At 44.3% G+C, this 8,990-nt stretch overlaps 1 protein-coding gene across 1 annotated transcript in view; it reads right to left on the minus strand.

Annotated features, from left to right (window-relative positions):
* The window catches only part of LOC120893626, a 70,845-nt gene extending 67,473 nt beyond the window's left edge, over positions 1-3,372 (minus strand). Inside the window, exon 1 of the mRNA XM_040295629.1 lies at positions 2,458-3,372. The gene's annotated coding sequence lies outside the window, so the exon portion shown is untranslated. The remainder of the gene's footprint in view (positions 1-2,457) is intronic.
* Between the last annotated feature and the right edge of the window lie 5,618 nt (positions 3,373-8,990).

The raw sequence follows: 8,990 nt of genomic DNA on the forward strand, positions 1-8,990 counted from the left end.
TCATTTACCCTATGTTTAGCAGCAAAAAAAACACACACACAAACACACACACATAAACGGACGCTTCCAAGCGTCCATGGGAAAGACGCGTATCTGAAAATCTCGCCTCAGATTGTGTTTTGACGATTGTCTCTCCTTGGAATGCGTCGCAGCATTCGTCGTGAACCAGCAAAACACACACACACACACACACCGGCGGTTGCAGGAGTACACAGAGCAGCACGAGAGCACAAAACTGCAGCCGAGACGAGATTTGTGCCGGAATGCAAAACAAAAGCACAAACGTTTGAAGGTGGAAGTGAATAGAATGCAAGGAAACTAAAAAAAAAGAAAAAAACACATGCCTAGAAAAAGGCAAGCAAACGGTACAACCACAACAACATTACAGGGGAGTAGGAGAGAGCGAAAAAACGCCACCAATCTTACCACACACATACACACAGACACACACACACATGGGAAATGGATTTCGCATATTTATATATTTATAAATAACAGCTCCACGCCACGGTTGGACATCTGATACGAAACGCTTAGCCTTAGCGGGCAGGGTGGTGGTGGTCGACCGACTGCCGGAATGTGTCACCAGATGTCCCCTGGGGGGGCCGTGCCCATAACCTACGCAATGTTGCGCATTGTAGCGAGGGTGCCAGCGGGGAGAGCGATTCCAAAATACCCCAAAAAAGTTTAAATTGTTGCCGTTCCGTTCCTCGCACAGTCACACATTTGTTTCTAATTATGTTGCCCTCCAGGGCTTAGACGGTCCTACGCACGGTTCGCTGTAGTATCGCTAGTTTGTATGATTTCAGCGGACCCCCTTCACACGCACGCACTGCCTTGGACTTGGTTGAATGAACGCACTACTGCCTGCCTGTCTGCCTGGCTGCCATCGCACACTTCCTGCTCCGCCGCCGGAAGATGCTTAATGATGAACACAATAGCGTTCAAAAATGTTTGATGAAGACAAAAAAAAAGGGCATTAAGGGCCCACCTTCCCTTCCAGGCCTGTTTGTTGGCTCTAATTTTGTGCTCGGTTTGGTTAAGCCTGGGCTTGCTTGCCTTTACGCGACCACATGTGCGACGGCCAGCTTTGCTAGGCCGCTCACACACTTGTTAATAGTTTGTCTTGTTCCGCGTTCGTTACGCGTAGAGAAGCACAGCATTTGTTGCTGTTGGTTTTGTTTTTTTTTCTGGTCTGTTTTTGTGTCAATTCCATTCCGTTCAGGGGGGCCACTCGGGGGCCAGCCAATGCAGCAGGGCAGCACAAACCAACACAAAATTCTTCAAGACTTCCCCATCACCCCGAAACACTAACCCGTTGGTGTCGTTGGTTGGTGACGCCAAAGTGACGACGACGCGCACCAGACGACCAGAGCGCGCGGGGAGAAGGAGTAGAACAAAAAACCGTCACAACCGCTCACACACAAGTCACAATTGTTGCTGAGAAGAAGAAGAGCCAAAAAGCAGGCAAGCAGACTTGCCAAAAAATGTCCAACTCAACTCAAAAAAAAAAAAAAACCCCAAAAAAAACAACCAACAACGTAAAACCGACGCTTAGGCAAACAAATGTAACCGCATGTTGGCGGTCGAGCGCGATGCGTTCATGTCACGACACAATCGCGACTGGTGCTGCTGCTGAGTGGCAATTTCTTCCCGCGTTTGCATAAAACTCCAACCTGCAGGTCCGGTGCGCTAAGGGAGAGAAGATACAAGCGAGAGACAAAAAAAAAGACACCGAACCGCTGAAACTGCACTACCAAACCGTGAGTGGACAAAACGTGCACATACACATTGTACTGGGTCGTTCGTTTTCTGCTCAAATAACACTCGCAACATCCACCCACCTTTTGTCATTGAGCGTTAAATTGCAGTAAGTAAAGGGAAGAGGGTGAGCAAAAAACAAAACAAACACAAAAAAAAACATAAAAAAAACTGTCGAAAAACGCAACTCAACCCATAACACATGTAAATTGTTTTAAACTGACACAGATATCAAACATACACGCACACATGTTCCGAAACAGAGCAACAAATAGAGAGAAAAAATAAGTATAACCAAATCATCAAACAGCTTCAAAAATAAAACCAATCCAATAAGCCTATGAAAACCCGAAAAAAGGCTATGAACAAGCAACGACCAATTGGATTCGCTGTGGAATCGAACCTATTGGAATGTAATTTTTTGTTCACATCGAGGGCGATGTTCTACATTTTTTTTTTTTTACACATGTAAGCCTACCAGCAACAAAAAATCAAAAATTTGCTTAGCTACGCTAAATGGCTTAAGTTGTTCGAAAAAGTAGCATTGCTCATCAATGCTGCCACACAATTGGACTCTAATTGGCAAACTCGACCAAAAAATCATAGCAAAGGGGTAAAAAAGAGAGCAAACCTTATAGAAGGTTTCATTTGATTTTTAAAATCCAATGCAGAGGATTCTCCCGCTTGGCGACTAACCTGTTGTTTTTGAGATTTTTTTGGCACCCTTTTCTTGACGACTCACTTGCACGGCACAAAGACAAAAATTTGGTAAAACACACTTTTGCTTACACTTCAGCACCGATTCACCACAGCATCAAACTTCCGTAAAATCTTTAAACACAACGACTATACTTTGGGACGCACTCCTACGCTCGCTAGGAGCAACAAATCACCGAAAAAAACAGCAACACTCAGTTCAAACGTTTAGCTTGGATGTACTTTTAGATGAAGCTTCTCTTCACAATTTGCAACATTTTCCCTATCTTTTTTCCCTATATTCACTTTGTCGATTGATTGGTGCACTTGCGTTCGCTACGACTTCACCGTAAGCACGTGGCTGCTGTTGTTGTTTATTTTCCCCTACAGAGCACAACTGCGAAAGCTTTAGCGTGTTTCGCGATCGCAGAGCAACTGACTGACATGCCGTTCACGATCCACGGGAACCCTTGCCCGAAACCCTTTTCCTTTGGCAACCCGTTCGAGGGGTGAAGAGGAGGTTGTGTGTGGCGCAGTTGTGGCGGCGCTGGACAGTGTCAGGGCGCCTTGTTGCTTCGTCACTCGGGACGGCGCCTGGTCGATCGGTGGTTGCAATCGGACGAAATTTCAGCGATCGAATGTTTGATGGAACGAATTACAAAACTTTACGAAACATTTATTTTTACACAAAAATATTTAATTTTGTGTTTTAACTAAAAAAAAACAAGAACCACTTAATGCAAACACGCGTCACTGTTTTGCGTCGCACGAGTTTTTCCCGTGTGTAAACGAAGCGCCAGATACAGCGTGGAGCAGCAGCAGCAGCAGCAGAATTCGCTCTCGGAGGGGGCCGCACACGCGAGATTAACACACGGACGGTCGAGGAAAAACTGTGCGATTACTGCCAGGGTAGCGCGCTAAAAGAATCAACAGTGCCGACTGCCGCTTCTGCCAACCGCTGTCCCGCGGGGCGCCCCTACTCCCTGCTGCTGCTGCTGCTGCTCTCGTGTCCCCGGCTCGCCAACCTGCGCTCTTTGCCCCTTCGCGCGGCCTGCCGGCACTAATATCTCCCCATCATCTGCCCGTCGTGCCCGTTTTCCGTGCCGTGTGGCTCTCTTTCTCCCGTTTGCGGCCGGTCTCCCAGTTTTGTGCGCTCACACAACGTTTCGTGCGCTCCGAGTCTGGCTGTGAGATCTTTCTTCCCGATCGTGCCGAGCGAACTCAACGCAGCAGCACCAGCACCCCATTTACTTCCCTTTTCTGTATATGTTTGTGTTTGTGTGTGTAATGCCCACCCCCTCCCACGATGCTACGTGCATGGTGTCCCTTCTCCATCGCTCAGCACACCCTGCAACACACGCAGGATGCAGGTGTGGAATGCACTCTCGGTTGTGTGTGGGGGGTATGAAAAGGGGATGATGGTGTGTTTTTTTCTCGCTTCTGTGCCTTTTTTTTATCCATGCGTCTGACTGAGTGACGGCCGAAGCCGCAGCATGAAGCCGAAGTAGCTGCGGTAGCGCTTAAGGAGAAGATTCCGCCGGTACAGTGGATGCCGTTTGAGTGAAACTGCCTCGAAAAGGAGGGTGCCCGAAAGGATTTGATGATTGAAAAGTTTTAGCCCGTGTTCATTTCGCTCACTTTTTTTTAAACGAAAAATTTAAAAGTAGTGCTTATAGTGTTATCTACGTGTCAGGTTAACTGTTTACCACTTAAAAATTTGTTTTGCACTAAAAGTATTTTGATTTAAATCAAAATTGGGAAAGTAATGGAAACAATTAACATTTTCAATAGAACCACCAACTTTTTCACGAAAACCGAAGGATAGAGAGCACAGAATTGCACGTGTTTTACGGTTGATGACTAAACGTGAACTGCCTTTTTATTTTTGACAGCTCTTCCAGGTCACCAAAATATACAATCTTCAAGGTGTGGACACATTTTAATTGACAGTCACCGTTCACCGTTGACATTTAGGTCCCAAATATGGCTACAATTTGCAAATTTTTCTGTATTTTATTATATTAATGTTTTGGTCAAAGATTAGATACATTAGTTTTCCTTGGATACTTGGTATAGCTTGTATACTAAATCGTCGCATTTTTACAACAGCATTTCATAATAATAAAAGAAGTTTAGTATTTTATTATTTAGTATAGTATGTTATCAGTACACTTATCAGTAACATTGTTATTTAAAAGTCAAACAAACCTCCCCTAACTGCCTTTTTTATATTTATTTTTCTTTACTTTTTGCATCATAATCGTGAATTGTCTAACGACCTAATCGGTCATGCCAGCTAATAAAAAAACTTATGTAACTGATGATTTATACAACGTTGGTACTGTAGGACACTTAGGCGGCTATCTAATGGAGTACCGGGCCACTCCATCGTTTCATATGACATCGTCTGAAGCAATTAGTAACCATAGACAGGTTAAACACCTTTTTTGACAAAATGCACTGAATGTAATCATGTTGTTGAAGTTGGAATAAAAATAATTTATCAGCGATATAAAATACAAATAATTTACCCACATAATTTTATCTAAATGTTTTCTTCGGACGTAAATTATTATTTTTTTATTCTGTAAATAATACTTCTTTCTCCACCACAACAACAGTCCAAACATCTACCCCTAATTAAACGGTCCCCACTGCAGGGCACTCACGCACAGCTGACCGCACGCTGTACGTCGTGTTTTTGAGCGACGCCCCGAAGTGGGCAAGCCACAGGTCACTCAGTGGCCCGAACGCCCGTACGCCCGCTCTCACCATTGTCGGCAGGACCGCCTGGATGCTGCATCGCGGGAGAGCGCCAAAATGGCTAAATGGTACAGCTTCCGCTTGATGCAAGGTGCGCTCGATCGATCACCATATCGCCCAATACGTGAAGATTACAGATTACTGACTGGCAGTGTCTGCACTGCACGGAAGTAAAGCAGTTCAAGTGGAGGACGAGAATTGTTGGTACAATTTTGAACAAAAATGATCAATTTTCAACTCAGTGCAAACAATCATTAACACATCACACAAAAATAGCTATTCTTAAAAATGTTAATTCGTCAATTCATGCTAACTAGCAATCTTCAACGTAATGGGCATGCAACGTCCAAAAATATACCAAAAAAAGCCTTGTGTTTGCATCAACAATTTGCACTGATCTGACACTCACTCGAAGCATCGTTAGAAATTATCACATAAGACCATTCCTTCTAATACCATTCCGCGAACGCTTCCTCTTCCTAAGGTTCTATGCTAGAGCCGGACTTTGTCTCATATACTGTGTCGCCCTATTAAAGCTTTTCGCGGGAGGCAACCCAGCGGCAGTGTAGTTAAACCGCGCAGCATTAGCTCATAGGCAAACAGGTTACGAACAAGGTTAAGCACCTCCAAGAGGTTGCAGCGGGGTGGTGGGAAATGGGAGGTTGCGGTAGGATTTGGAGGAAGCTGCCCATACGATAACGCATGGCACGGTGTGTTAACGATCGTTAGCAAGCCTTTTGCCGGCCAAACCTGTTTCCAGTCACGGTTAGCAGCAGCACAGCGCACCCGAATTCGCGCCCCGCCAGCATACGTGTGTGGCATCTTCAGCGTGGACTATGCGATTCGATGACCATGCTCACACGAACAGACTGACCCATTGTGCGGCCCAATGGCGTCTCGTCCGTGGAGGAAGAGAGTGGGCTGGAGCAGGCCCGAGTGGGGCTGCGTTGAAATGGTGTAGCTAGAAACGCAAAAAAGCGTTAGCGCTTGCCAAGGTGTGAGACGTTTAGGGAACAGGAAGAAGAGGAAGAATGATAAGAAATACACGACAAAATCTGGTTTACTCGCTGTGGGGGAAAAACCACCAGCCCTGAGCTGTGTGGAATTTTGTAAGCCAAAAATATTACGACCAGCTTCAGGCCACGCTGCTAAAGGGAAAGTGTTGTAATAGACCGTAAAATGGTGCAAAACGGTTGAAAAAGGAAACGTAAACACACGTAACAATAGCGGAATGGAATGTGATTTGATAAATGGATTGAGAAAAAAACAGAAATAACGAAAGCGAAAATATTTCAAGGTTCTGACACAACCTCAGTGGAAGTTTCTAGACGTTTTCTTTGAGATACGGAATAAGCGTAGCATATAATAAAATAAAGCAACGAGACATTTGAATATTATGTTCATGAATTCACAAATAATTCTCGGATTAAAAGCAATCATAGTTTTTAAAATTTCCCGTGAAACTGTTTTGCTTTTATCAAAAAACTACGCCCAACTGTTTTAACGGCTCACAGAAACTGATTTGGACTTTTGTATTGATAATTTACATAATCCTATTATTATTTCGGTGAGTGATTTGTTCGATTTAGTGATCCAATGAGTGATTTGTTTCATTTTGTTGAAGTAACCAGTGTGTAGACCCTCCGGTACAAATGTGAGTGCCGGCCAAGTTCGTACATTTGCCGAGTCGCGAGTCGTGAGCTTTACACTTCGGCTCGAATGCAACAAACTGCAACAAACACTGTTGTAACTGCACTTCTCTTGATGTGGGGGAAACAAATGCACTCGCGCAATACGGTATACATCTTGTGCGACAGAGCAAAGAAGGAGTTTTCCCTCAGCCCGAAGCATGTCGCGTGACGTTTTCCTCTCACACGTTTTGACCGATCATGATCTAACTGATGCTGGAGCAGCTGTGATTGGCATTAGGAGCTCGGTGATAGGTATTGTTGAGACTGATCAAATTTAGCTTCTCAATTAATGTTATCATGTTCATGTTCATGTTAAAACATCAAAGATCCATTACGATTATTAATATGTATTATACAATCGGAAATTAGATTACAGTGACAAGGCAATTCCGTTCCGGTTGTTTACGAAGTTTACAAATCAAACCATCACACACATTTATTTGATAGTGCCGGCTGTAGTGAAACAATAAATCAATGATAATCATTAAAAGTTGAGTACATTAAGAGCTATTTCTTATAGCAACACACCAAAAGAGCTCATTCAAAAAAAAAAAAAAACAGATTTCCCGTTTTGTTATTATTCCTACCTTCACAGGCCGTAAGTCATCCATCATTACAACCGTACACGCCTGCAATGATGCTGGCAAAGATGCACTCTCCTCTACGTACTCTGCTGACACTATCCGTGGTCAGCTTCACGTGTTTGTGTTTTCTCTAGCCTCTCGTTCCGCTGCTGTGTTTGGAGAATTCGCCAGCGAAGGAATGTGCCAACCCATCGAAACTGTTTATGCGACCTCACGGTGCAACGGTACTTCTTCGCAAGTACTTTACTGGTTCGACGGTGGTGGGTTTGCAGAATAAATGAGTTTATCTTTATGTTGTTGATGAGAGTTAAAGAAAAAAGAATGAAGCTGTTTTGTTGTTTTTATTTAAACTGAGTTTGAATTTTTACTTGATTCCTGATTGTTTAGGTGTCTTACAGACTATCCTAGACATGGTTTATGATGCAGATAGTCTGAAATGTGATCTATAACTTTAGGACTCTTTGGTGTTCATAGCAGGAAATGCATGTTTTAATACGAAAAGTAACTTTAACAAACCACAAGCTAAACCACAAGGTAATCCTAGTAATGCAGTCAACCGCTTATTTACCATAATAAGCCGTACCCCAAGGTGTGAAGCATCCACTATCAAAATAAACATCACGACGGATGTTGAAATAACACTCATCCGCGGCCATAAGGCGAATGACATCCCAGTCTTCTAACACATTGTGCCGGCAATAGAAGATGAAAAAAAAAAAACACGAAGTGAGATAAATAAAACCACACCCTCGAACAGTAAAATTGTTTGCCCTGCTGCGTTGCCATATGTGTTGCTCTAAGCCCAAGGCCCAACGATCAAACAAACCATGCCAAACTGTCTGGCAAAACTATCACCGTCTGGGGGCACGGCACCACCAAACGCAAAGTTTCTTCTTCCGGTGGCCACACTGATACGGGTGACGAGCCTCCCTATCGTAGAGGGTTCATCAACGGGGGTGAACGATATGGGATGTTTCAGTTCAACGTTACTCTTGTACACGCTTGCAGCTTCCAGACTAAACAAGCAGACGAACTAGTCATCGGATATCCGTTTCTGGTGTGAAAATGGTCCACACCGCAAACTGCGATCGTGAACTTGAAAGTGCTTGCACTACCAGTCTAGCGGGGTGAGAAGGTTCAGGGCAGATGGACACCGTCACGATGAGCAAGACTTTTTTTTTTGAAGGGGGCTTGTCTCGCCCTACTCTACGCCTCTAGACCGTGATCGTACGCAAAGCGAGCATTGCCGACATGACGCATGCGATATTTTGCATCCGACAAACCGGACAATCGGGGAAGCTAGTCTAGGGTTTTAGCTCGAAGCTGTTACAAACCGAACCAACCCGAAAGAATAAAAAAAAAAAAAGATGCTGAAGCTTTCATTTCCCACACCACACACGGAGCATACGTTCTGCTTTGTTAGCAGCAATTCGGTCGTTTGCTGATGCTCAAGACCTCACGACTTGCGTACGGCCGTGCGGGTACGGCGGTGCCC

This window comes from Anopheles arabiensis, chromosome 2 (genome assembly GCF_016920715.1).
Source record: "Anopheles arabiensis isolate DONGOLA chromosome 2, AaraD3, whole genome shotgun sequence".
NCBI classification, from domain to species: domain Eukaryota; kingdom Metazoa; phylum Arthropoda; class Insecta; order Diptera; family Culicidae; genus Anopheles; species Anopheles arabiensis.